This window comes from Hordeum vulgare, chromosome 3H, assembly GCF_904849725.1.
Source record: "Hordeum vulgare subsp. vulgare chromosome 3H, MorexV3_pseudomolecules_assembly, whole genome shotgun sequence".
Taxonomy (NCBI): Eukaryota; Viridiplantae; Streptophyta; class Magnoliopsida; order Poales; family Poaceae; genus Hordeum; species Hordeum vulgare.
This window is the reverse complement of record NC_058520.1, coordinates 271,519,425-271,530,730: the sequence shown is the minus strand read 5'-3', so window position 1 is coordinate 271,530,730 and position 11,306 is coordinate 271,519,425. Positions and strand designations below refer to the sequence as shown.

At 53.8% G+C, this 11,306-nt stretch overlaps 1 pseudogene; it reads left to right on the top strand.

Moving 5' to 3' along the window:
- The first annotated feature begins 3,783 nt into the window (after nucleotides 1-3,783).
- On the top strand, nucleotides 3,784-5,397 carry LOC123441689 (annotated as a pseudogene).
- The last annotated feature ends 5,909 nt before the right edge of the window (nucleotides 5,398-11,306 follow it).

Genomic DNA, 11,306 nt, shown 5'->3' with positions numbered 1-11,306 from the left:
ACGACAGTTGGCGCCCACCGTGGGGCAGGCGTCTAAGCGACTTCCCGCGAGTTTGCAACTTCATCTTTTCATCATGTCGTCCGGCGGAGATTTGTGGATGGGCCAAGAGATCCTCTTCGGTGCACTCTCCTTCATCGTCGATGATTCGGCATGGCTTCGGGATGCGCCTCTCGATGTCGAGGCGCTCCCAGTCGCGGGGCTACGCACTTCCGTGCCAGTGCCCTCGGCGTCCTTCTTCTCCAGCAATTGGCTCCGGCGTCCTTCTTCTCCAGCAATCTTCTCCCTGTTCTGGCCCAGGCGCGCCAGAACACGTCCTCTCAAGTGGCGGTCCTCGAGTCGGTTGTGGTCGCGCCGCCGTCCCAGTGCTTGGACTCAGTTCCGACCGAGTTGCCTTCCGAGTACTTGGGTCGCAGGCCTACAGCCGAAGTTCTCATGGCCATTTCCCATGAAAGTCCCCGCCGGACTGGTCGGAATGAGCACGAGGTCGGCGAGTCATCCGGTGCTCGCCGTCAACCCCCCCCCCCCCCCCGTTCTGCCAGTCGACGTACTCGTTAGAGCAACGTGGAGGTGTTCCGCACACCCGTCCTCAACCTGGCTGCCGCTGCCAAGATAGCCGATTCCCTCCAACCGACTGATTCAGAGGCTGGTAGAGGGATCGAGCAGATCCGTGCCCTGTTGCACACGGCGCAGCAGCAGAATTCGGCGGTCTCCCAGTCGCACAATAGGATCCACAACAGTTCTGTTCACGCAAACACGCATCGGTCGGTTTTCAGCCCCGATTCTCATCTGTGACGCAGAGGAGGCAGCCGTTCCATGATTCCCGAAGATCGTCGCCGTTCACGCACCCCTCCGCGGGGTGGGCCTTACGGTCCCTGACATCATGATGATCGGCGTTCAGTCGGTGACGTGTATGATCCAAGGCCCGACGCAAGAGGGTACATCGCCCAGAGGAAGGTCGACAGGAGTCGAGCCCACCGTGATGGTCACGATAGAGACCATCCGAGTGGAAGCAGGACCATCGTCTCTGGCCCCGAGTGCTTCAGTCGGGCCATCCGTTCAGCTGACATCCCTCCCAACTTCCGATTGGCGACGGGGATCAGCAAGTTTACAGGAGAATCCAAGCCAGAAACGTGGCTGGACGAGTACCGAGTGGCGGTCCAGATCGGTGGCGGATATGACCAGGTCGCCATGAAACATCTCCCCCTGATGCTCGACGGCTCGGCACGAGCATGGCTAAACCAGTTGGCCCCTTCAAGCATCTACAGCTGGGCAGATCTGGCCCGAGTCTTTATCAGGACCTTCGAGGGCACATGGAGCTCCAGCACTGTGTCCAGAAGCAGAATGAGCCCCTGCGCGATTTCATCCAGCGTTGGACGACCCTCTACCACACGGTGGAGAACGTCATAGAGCACCAAGCAGTCTGCACCTTCAAGGCAGGCGTGCGGTACAGAGATCTCTACCTGAAGTTCGGTCGGACACGCGACATCTCCATGAGCAAGATGATGGAGATAGCCGCACGCTATGCAAATGGTGAAGAAGAGGACCGCATACGTAGCGGCAAGCATAAGGCAGTCGCCGATGGAGATGGGAACAGCAATCGGGAGCAGAAGGAGAAAGCTCCGTCCACTCCGCAGGTAGAGGCACCAGCCGTTACCAATGCCAAGTTCAAGGGCAAGGGGAAAGCTCAGTACACCCCCAAGAAGAAGCAGTTCGGGAACTCCATCCTGGGTCAGCCATGTCCAATCCACACGAAGATGGACGAAGAAGGCAACGCCATATTCCCGAAGCACACCACTCGGAAATGTCGCCTCCTGATCCAAGGGTTCGGCGAAGGGCAGCCAAGTGAAAAGGATAACGAGCAGGATGAAGAGGACAAGGAGGATCCATTCCCCCAAGGCCATGCAACATTGATGATTTTTGCTGACGTAGAAAGCAAGAGTCGACTAAAGCTAGTGAACAGGGAGGTGAACATGGCCACCCCAACCAACCCCACGTTCCTCAAATGGTCTCAGACTGCGATCACCTTTGATCAGTCGGATCATCCAGCACACGTGCCCACCCTAGGGAGACAAGCTCTGGTCGTCGACCCGCTGGTGGAAGGAGTCCGACTGCGCAAAGTCCTCATGGACGGAGGCAGTGGCTTGAACATCATGTACACCGACACTCTCAAGGGGATGGGCATTCCGATGTACAAACTTAGCGAGAGCAGCATGCAGTTCCACAGAGTCGTCCCAGGACGAAAGGCCAAGTCACTCGGCCAGATCGCGCTGGACGTCGTTTTCGGCTCCGACAAGAACTTCCGCAAGGAAAAGCTGACATTCGAGGTGGTGGACTTCCAGAGTGCATACCATGCGATTCTGGGCCGTCCGGCGTATGCGTGTTTCATGGCCCGTCCATGTTACGTGTATTTGAAGCTGAAGATGCCGGGTCCCAAAGGTGTGATCACGGTCACGGGCAATCGGCAGCGGGCCGAGGAGTGTCTGCAGCACGGGTGGAGGATTGCCGATCAGCAGATGGCTATCCTCGCGCTGGACGAGTACAAGAAGACAGTCGACCACGCTGACTTGATGCGTTCGAAGAAACCAGCTTCGGAGTCCGCATTCCAGTCGGCGGGAGACACAAAGAAGGTCAGCATCCACCCGACGGACGACACTCCTGCCCCGACGAACATCTCCACTACCCTTGATCCAAAATAGGAAGCCGAGATCATCCAATTCCTCCGTGAGAACTAGGACATTTTCGCATGGAAGCCCGCTGACATGCCAGGTGTACCCAGGGAGTTGGCTGAGCACCGACTGCATATGGTTCCTGCTGCTCGGCCCGTCCGAGAACGCCTGTGTCGGTCCACCGCGCACAAGAGGAAGACAATCGGAGAGGAAGTGGCTAAACTTTTGGCAGCCAACTTCATTCGCGAGGTACACAACTCCGAGTGGCTCGCCAATGTTGTCATGGTTCCCAAGAAGGACAAGTCTCTCCGAATGTGCATCGACTTCAAGCATCTCAATAAGGTCTGCCCGAAAGACCATTTCCCGCTCCCCCACATTGATCAAATTGTTGATTCGACTGCGGGTTGTGAGTGTTTGTCATTCCTTGATGCCTACTCGGGCTATCATCAGATCCGTCTGTATGGTCCCGATGAATTAAAAACAGCCTTCATCACCCCATTCGGGTGCTTCTGCTACATCACTATGCCATTCAGTTTGAAGAATGCAGGAGCAACTTTTATGCGCACGATCCAAAAATGCCTCCTTGACCAGATCGGTCGAAATGAGGAGGCGTATATGGATGATATCGTAGTCAGGTCACGCAAAGGTTCCGACCTGCTGACTGACTTGGCAGAAACATTCGCCAACCTTCATAGGTACGATATCAAGCTCAACCCTGCCAAGTGTTCATTCAGTGTTCCCAGCGGAAAGTTACTCGGTTTCTTCGTTTCCGAACGAGGAATCGATGTCAACCCCGAAAAGATCGGGACCATCGTCCGAATGGAGCGGCCGGTCAGAATACATGATGTTCAAAGGCTCACAGGTTGCCTAGCGGCTTTGAGCAGGTTTATCGCTCGACTCGGTGAGAAGGCGTTACCTCTGTACCGACTCATGAAGAAATCAGATACTTTCGAGTGGACAGAGGAAGCCCAAATTGCATTCGACGACCTCAAAGCCCTGCTTTCCACCCAGCCGGTTCTTACTGCCCCGATCAGTAAAGAACCCCTTCTTCAATACATCACGGCTACAAATCAAGTCGTCAGCACTGTTCTCACAGTCGAACGCGAAGGAGAAGGCAATGCGTACAAGGTTCAGCGGCCAGTATATTATGTCTTCGAAGTCCTGACTCCTTCCAAGCAGAGGTATCCCCATTATCAAAAGCTTATTTACGGATCTACATGACTGCGAAGAAGGTGGCTCATTATTTCCAAGACCACTCGGTGTCCGTCATTTCGGATGCTCCATTGTCGGAAATCCTCCACAATCGAGACGCATCAGGCCGAGTGGCGAAGTGGACAATGGAGATGTTATACTGCGACATCAAGTTCGAAGCCAAGAAGGCTATAAAGTCTCAAGCTCTGGCTGACTTCATAGTAGAATGGGTAGAAGAACAGCAACCGACTCACATCTACTCGGCTCATTGGACCATGTTCTTCGATGGGTCCAAGATGTTGAATGGCTCCGGCGCTGGCATAGTGATCATATCGCCAAAAGGTGATAAACTTAAGTATGTGTTGCAGATACATTTTGATTCTTCCAACAATGAGGCAGAGTACGAAGCTCTCCTTTATGGATTGCGCATGGCCATCACACTCGGCCTCCGTCGCCTGATGGTCTATGGCGATTCAGATTTGGTGGTTAATCAAGTGATGAAGGAGTGGGATGTAAGGAACCCCACCATGACTGCATACTGCAACGCAGTAAGGAAGCTCGAGAAGAAGTTTGAAGGTCTGGAACTTCACCATGTTCCGCGACTGAAAAACCAAGCAGCTGATGAATTGGCGAAACTTGGATCCACTCGGAGACTAGTCCCGAGTGATGTCTGCCTCGAGCACCTACATCTCCCGTTGGTGAAAGAAGATCCTTTTACAGAGGAACCATTACAACCGAAGAGCTCAACAGATCCGATGAAGTCGAGGTCCCTGTTGTGGTTGATTTGATCATGGAGATTCTTGCTCTCGTCCCCGATTGGACTGTGCCATTCATTGCGTACATCCTGAGGCATGAATTACCGGAAGATGAAGTCCAAGCTAGGCAGATCGTCCGCAGGTCGAAGTCCTTCACCATCATTGATAGCGAGTTGTACAAAGAAAGTGTTTCAGGCGTCCTTCAGCGATGCATCTCCCCTGAGGAGGGATAGTTAATCCTGGAAGAAATTCACTCGGGAACCTGCGGCCATCATGCCTCCTCAAGAGCAATCGTCGCCAAAGCATTCAGAGCTGGCTTCTTCTGGTTGCAGGCGAATGAAATGGCAAGAGATATGGTCGACCGATGCGAAGGCTGTCAATTCTATTCGAACAAGTCCCACAAGCCAACATCTGCGCTGAAGACAATCCCTCTTGTTTGGCCGTTCTCGGTGTGGGGATTAGATACAGTCGGACCATTCAGGACATGCCAAGGGGGATTCACTCATCTATTGGTAGCAGTCGACAAGTTCACCAAGTGGATTGAAGCCAAGCCCATCAAGAAGCTCGACGCCCTTACGGCCATCAAGTTTGTTAGAGACATCATCGCCAGATTCGGGGTTCCGCACAGCATAATCACTGACAATGGCACAAACTTTGACTCGGACAGATTCAAAGGTTTTTGCACAGACCAAGGTACCCGAGTGGATTTTGCATCTGTGGCGCACCCCCAAACAAACGGGCAAACAGAGCGGGCGAATGGACTTATTCTTCAAGGGTTGAAGCCTCGACTCCTGCGAGAAGTTGGACATGCCGCCGGCGCATAGGTCACCGAGCTGCCTTCGGTGTTGTGGGGCCTCCGCACAACTCCGAATAGATCTACAGGGCGATCCCCGTTCTTCCTCATTTATGGAGCAGAGGCAGTCCTTTCGAGTGACTGGCTTCACAACTCTCCATGAGTCGACCTCTTCTCCGAAGCCGAAGCAGAGCAAGCCAGGCAAGATGGAGTGGATCTACTAGAAGAAGAGCGCGAGATGGCATTGACTCGCTCGACAATTTATCAACAAGATCTGCGGCGATTTCACGCGCGGCACGTCAGGAGTCGCACATTCCAAGCAGGTGACCTGGTGCTCCGAGTGGACTAGCATAGGCCTCACAAGTTAGCTCCCACCTGGGAAGGACCCTTCATCATATCTAAGGTGCTGAACAACGGAGCATATCGGCTCTACAACCTCGACAGGGAAATGGACGAGCCGCGAGCATGGAACGGAGATCTCCTGAAGCGCTTCTACACGTGACCGCTGACGGGGGCAATGTAAAGAACAAGTATCGTTGAAGTAATACAAAGCAGATTGATTTCTTGCAGGTTCAAAGTTCTTCCACGTTTGCAGACTCCAGTCTAAAAAACTCGTTCCGAGTGCGTACTAAAAGTCGCACTCGGAGACTTAGCTGCGACCCAGAGTCGCCTAAGTAAAAACTCTCTCTCCGAGTGTGCACTAAAAGTCGCACTCGGGGACTTAGCTGCAACCCAGAGTCGCCTAAGTAAAAAACTCGCTCCGAGTGCGCACTAAAAGTCGCACTCGGAGACTTAGCTGCGACCCAGAGTCGCCTAAGTACAAACTCTCTCCAAGTGTGCACTAAAAATCACACTCGGGGACTTAGCTGTGACCCAGAGTCGTCTAAGTAAAAAATTCGCTCCGAGTGCGCACTAAAAGCCGCACTCGGAAACTTAGCTGCGACCCAGAATCGCCTAAGTACAAACTCTCTCTCCGAGTGGGCACTAAAAGTCGCACTCGGGGACTTAGCTACGACCCAGAGTCGCCTAAGTAAAAAACTCGCTCCGAGTGCGCACTAAAAGTCGCACTCGGAGACTTAGTTGCGACCTATAGTCGCCTAAGTACAAACTCTCTCCGAGTGTGCACTAAAAATCACACTCGGGGACTTAGCTGCGACCCAGAGTCGCCTAAGTAAAAAATTCGCTCCGAGTGCGCACTAAAAGCCGCACTCGGAAACTTAGCTGCGACCCAGAATCGCCTAAGTACAAACTCGCTCCGAGTGCGCAATAAAAGCCGCACTCGAGGACTTAGCTGCGACCCAGAATCGCCTAAGTAAAAAATTCTCTCCGAGTGCACACTAAAAGCCGCACTCGGAAACATAGTTGCAACCCAGAATCGCCTAAGTACAAACTCGCTCCGAGTGCGCACTAAAAGCCGCACTCGGGGACTTAGCTGCGACCCAGAATCGCCTAAGTACAAACTCGCTCTGAGTGCGCGCTAAAAGCCGCACTTAGGGGCTTAGCTGCGACCCAGAATCGCCTAACTACAAACTCACTCGGAGTGCGCACTAAAAGCCGCACTCAGGGGCTTAGCTGCGACCCAGAATCGCCTAAGTCAAAAGCTTCCTTCGAGTGTATCCTAGAGATCCACTCGGAGGCTTAGCAGACCCTCATTGGGGCTCATGTGGATGTGAAGACAACTGACAACTACATGAGTAGCAACTCGCTCCGAGTGCAAGCTTACAGTCGCGCTCGAGGACTTAGCTGCGATCCAGAATCGCCTAAGTAAAAAGCTTCCTTCGAGTGTATCCTAGAGATCCACTCAGAAGCTTAGCAGACCCTCATTGAGGCTCATGTGGATGTGAAGACAACTGACAACTACATGAGTAACAACTCGCTCCGAGTGTGCACTAAAAGTTGCACTCAGTGACTTAGCCGCGACGAAGAGTCGCGTAAGTAAAAGCTCGCTTCGAGTGCGCACTCGGAGACTTGGCAGACCCTCATTGAGGCTCATGTGGATGTGAAGACAACTGACAACTACATGCTCCGCATGTTTGCCATTGGCTTCACCAGGAAACGCCAAACAAAAACCACGAGCCAAAATCGTGTCAAAAATTTTTTTTTGGCGAAAGAAGAGCAAAATATTCGATTTGAATTCAAAGTTGGACCTACGATAGTCGGCTCGGTGTGGATCAAGCTTATCCACACCGAACCACAAATGTGACGGCCAACAGCAGTGGCCAAAGTTTGATACAGATACCACTCGACATCCCGAGGTAAAGTTTTTCAAGCATCACCAGGACTGGCACCGGGACTGGCAGGCTCCACAAAGGTGTCAAGGTCAATCACGTCTGCGATGCGAGTGGCTGTCTCGAGGAAGGTCTCCATGAAATCTTCAAATCAAAGCTTCTTGGTGTTGGCGACCTGCAACACCTTCAGCTTTTCTTCGCGAGCTTCCTTGCAGTGCACTCGGACCAGCGATAGCGCCACGTCCGCACCACAACGAGCGGCAGGCTTCTTCCATGCCTGCACTCTGTTCGGGACGTCCTCCAGCCGAGTCATCAATCCTTCTATTTCCCGCTGGGAATCGTCTTCGGGCCACAGCTCCTTGTCGATCCGACTGATGACTTCTCTCAGGCGGCCAATGAAAGGTCCCACTCTTCCAAGGCGAATAGGCGCTCGGAGCAAGTCCCGATTGGCTTCGTCGCCGAGTGGAACGTTCGGAATAACCGACCGGTTAGTGTCAGCTGCTTCAGCCTCAGCGTCCAGACAAAAATCTGCAAAGAAAAGGCGAGCAGAAAGTAAGCGCAGAATGAACTACAAAGTCAAGAAGCACTCGGCAAAAAGTTTACCACCGAGCAGTGCAATCATCTTCCTTGCCCAGTCGCTGACGTACTTCTCGTGCGAAATGCACCGACTGTTCATCAACTTCATCTGACCCATCGGTTCAGTTCTTTTCTTGCCCATTTTCTCAATTTCGGCCACCAATGCCTTGTTGGTCTCCCGGGACTCCTCCAAAGACTTCTCTCGGCCAGCAAGAGCCCCCTTCACACCAGCCAAGTCATTCGCAGCCGCCTTCAATTCCGCAGCAAGCTGAATCTTTTCAGCCTTCAGAGCATTGTACGCGGATCCCATTTCACAAGTCTTCTGCCAAATCAATGCAAAGGGAAGATCAGACACATTCAACAAGGAAAACAATAAAAGCTCAAAGTTCTTCAGACCCCTGCCGACGCAAGCAATCGACAGCGGTCTCGGGGACTACACCCAGTGGGTCCACTAAGAGTTACCCCACTGGCATGAAGCTCGAACAGGTCGGCCCTATTGAGCTACATGACAAACAGACAAGCCTATGAGACTACTATTACCCGACCTGAGTAAAACTACTCTCGGGGACTACATCCAGTGGGTGCACTCGGAGTGCCCCCACTGGTACTATTCGGGTAGATTAGCTCTGATCCGATCAAGTCACGGAAAATGCATATAAAGACAACTGCCGGTGCAAGCACTCGACAGAAGTCTCGGGGACTACACCCACTGGGTTCACACGGAGTGAACCCACTGCAAAATAATCCTACTGTATCCGAGTATATCACTTAAACCCCCAGTGGGTTACAAGAGGAAAGTAAACACTTACTAGCGCACTTACTCGGATATCGTCCCGGAGCCCCAAGCTTCTCTTGTACAAAGACGCGATGGATTCGTACGGTCGCTTGGCATCACCCACCATCAATGCCACCTGCACCATGGCCTCCTTGGCGGCTCCCACTTGGTCTTCCGGGAGGTGTCGGGCGTCGTACTGGACGGTCGACGGACCCGGCACGACTGAAGACTCCTTGGGCATCCCAAGTCCCACTCCAGTTGGTTCCCCCGCGAGGGGCACCGCCTCAGTCGACGACATCGTCTCGGTCGGCGACGCGTCCATGGTGGGAGCAGCAGCAGATGGAACATCTTCAAGGACAGGCGCCAAAGTTGGCCCTAACCCCTTTTGGTCGTCCTCCTCCAGATGAACCACCTCCGAAGGAAGCCCGACTAAACAACATGAGATTACAGAAAAAGGGCAAGATTAAAAACAGCACTCGCGAAACAATAATGCAAACTCTCGGAGTCTTCACAACGTACCTTGCTGGGATGTGGCAGCGTTATCCGTATCCATGGGATCATCGTCCTGGCGTGGCAGAGAGGTGGCGGAGGTAGCAGCTCTGTCGAGTAAAATCCACTCGACCGATAAGTATGAGTTCAATCAAATACTGAAAGAATATAGGAGAACAAGACACTTACGCTGAGGCAACTGGAACAACGATCCTCATCCGAGGCAAAGCTTTCTGAGGCTTGGAGCCACTCAGTTTTGCCACCTTGGACGGCTGGTCCGTAGGCTCGGCAGAAGCGTCCCTGGTCCTCTTCACGCTCCGAGCACTCAGAGCCACGGGAGGAGCTGGCGGGGCACTTGGGGGCGCTGGAGGAGCCGACGGAGTCGCGGGTTCGTGACGGCGCTTAGTTCGAGGCTCTGATGGTGGAGGTGGCGAGTTGTGCTCCCCAACCTTCCCCTCCTCCTCTTCGGTCTCCTCCTCCGTCTCCCCATTGTCGGAGACGTACTCGGCGCTGTCCATGCTGCCCTCCTGGCTGCCCTCCTCTTCCTTAACTGGATTCTCGTTCGAGACGGGAGAATACCAGTTGGTCCACTCCTGCACAAAATACAGTCGACAACATCAGACGTCAGGCGGTGCTACAAGAAAAAGCGATAAATCTAAGAAGATTGAAAGCACTCGACAAGATGTGCTCACCTCATTCGGAGGAGGATTGTCAGCGCGGAAGGGCTTCACCTGCCGGGCTCCTCTGAGGTTATCGCTCGCGCTTGTGATGTCGTGGACCCACGCCGTCACAACCTCCCCGGTCACGCATTCTGGATGAGTCCGAGTGGAGTCCTCAGGTCCCATGTAGTGCCACATGGCGTGGTGTCGGGCTTGCAGCGGCTGGATGCGCCAACCCAGAAAAGTCTCCAGCAAATCCATGCCGGTGACGCCCTTGAGGAAGACGGCAATCAGTGCGTCGACCAGAGGTTGGATCTGGAACATCTCCACCTTTGTGAGCGCAAGCTGCCTGGGAGGGGCCGGACGGTCTAGGATCTTCTCCACCTTTGTGAGCGCAAACTGACTCGGACAACTGGAGAGAGGGGTAGCTACTCTTCGTTTTCCTTTGGAAGCCTAAGCCCCCGCAGAGCTGGAGGAGATGGGTTTTGTCGTCCGACTGGCTAAGCTTTTTGAAAGTCTGGACCTAGTGGAGAAGATGTACTTAAAGAGCCCCCAATGGGGAGGACATCCGATAAAGCACTCGCGTGACGAATGCGGCGAGATGGGCTATCGCGTTTGGAGGAAAATGATGGAGCTGTGCCCCGAAGTGATTCATAATACCTCTGAAGAAGGGGTGGGGAGGCAGGGAGAAGCCCCTGTACACATGGCTGAGCAGCAAGACGCGCTCTCCCTCCTGCGGCGCCGGCTCCGTCACGCCCTCCGCCGACGGCCTCCATGACTTGTTGGCAATCATGCCTTGCTCCACTAGCTCCTGCAAATCGTCCGCCGTCACCGTGGAGGGGAGGAAATCCCCCTGGATCCTACCGGCCGGCAGTGCCCGCTGTCGCCGCTGAGCAGGGGCCGCCGCCTTCTTCTTCTTCTTCTGCAACTCGAGATTGCTCGTCTGCCCCTTCGTCATGGTGAAGGCAGCAGATCCGTAGAGGAGGAGAGGTAGGAGGAGGCTTGGAGCGCACAGGGAGCTACGGGAGAAGCGAGGCGAGTGCGAGTAACAAGGGCAGCGCAACAAGAAACCCCCGCTGGAGAGGCTTAAATAAGCTTCCGACTGGGTCACTAACAGGTGGCCCCGAAATCTTATCCCCCGATCGGCTGCTGCGATATTAGTGGAGAAGATAAA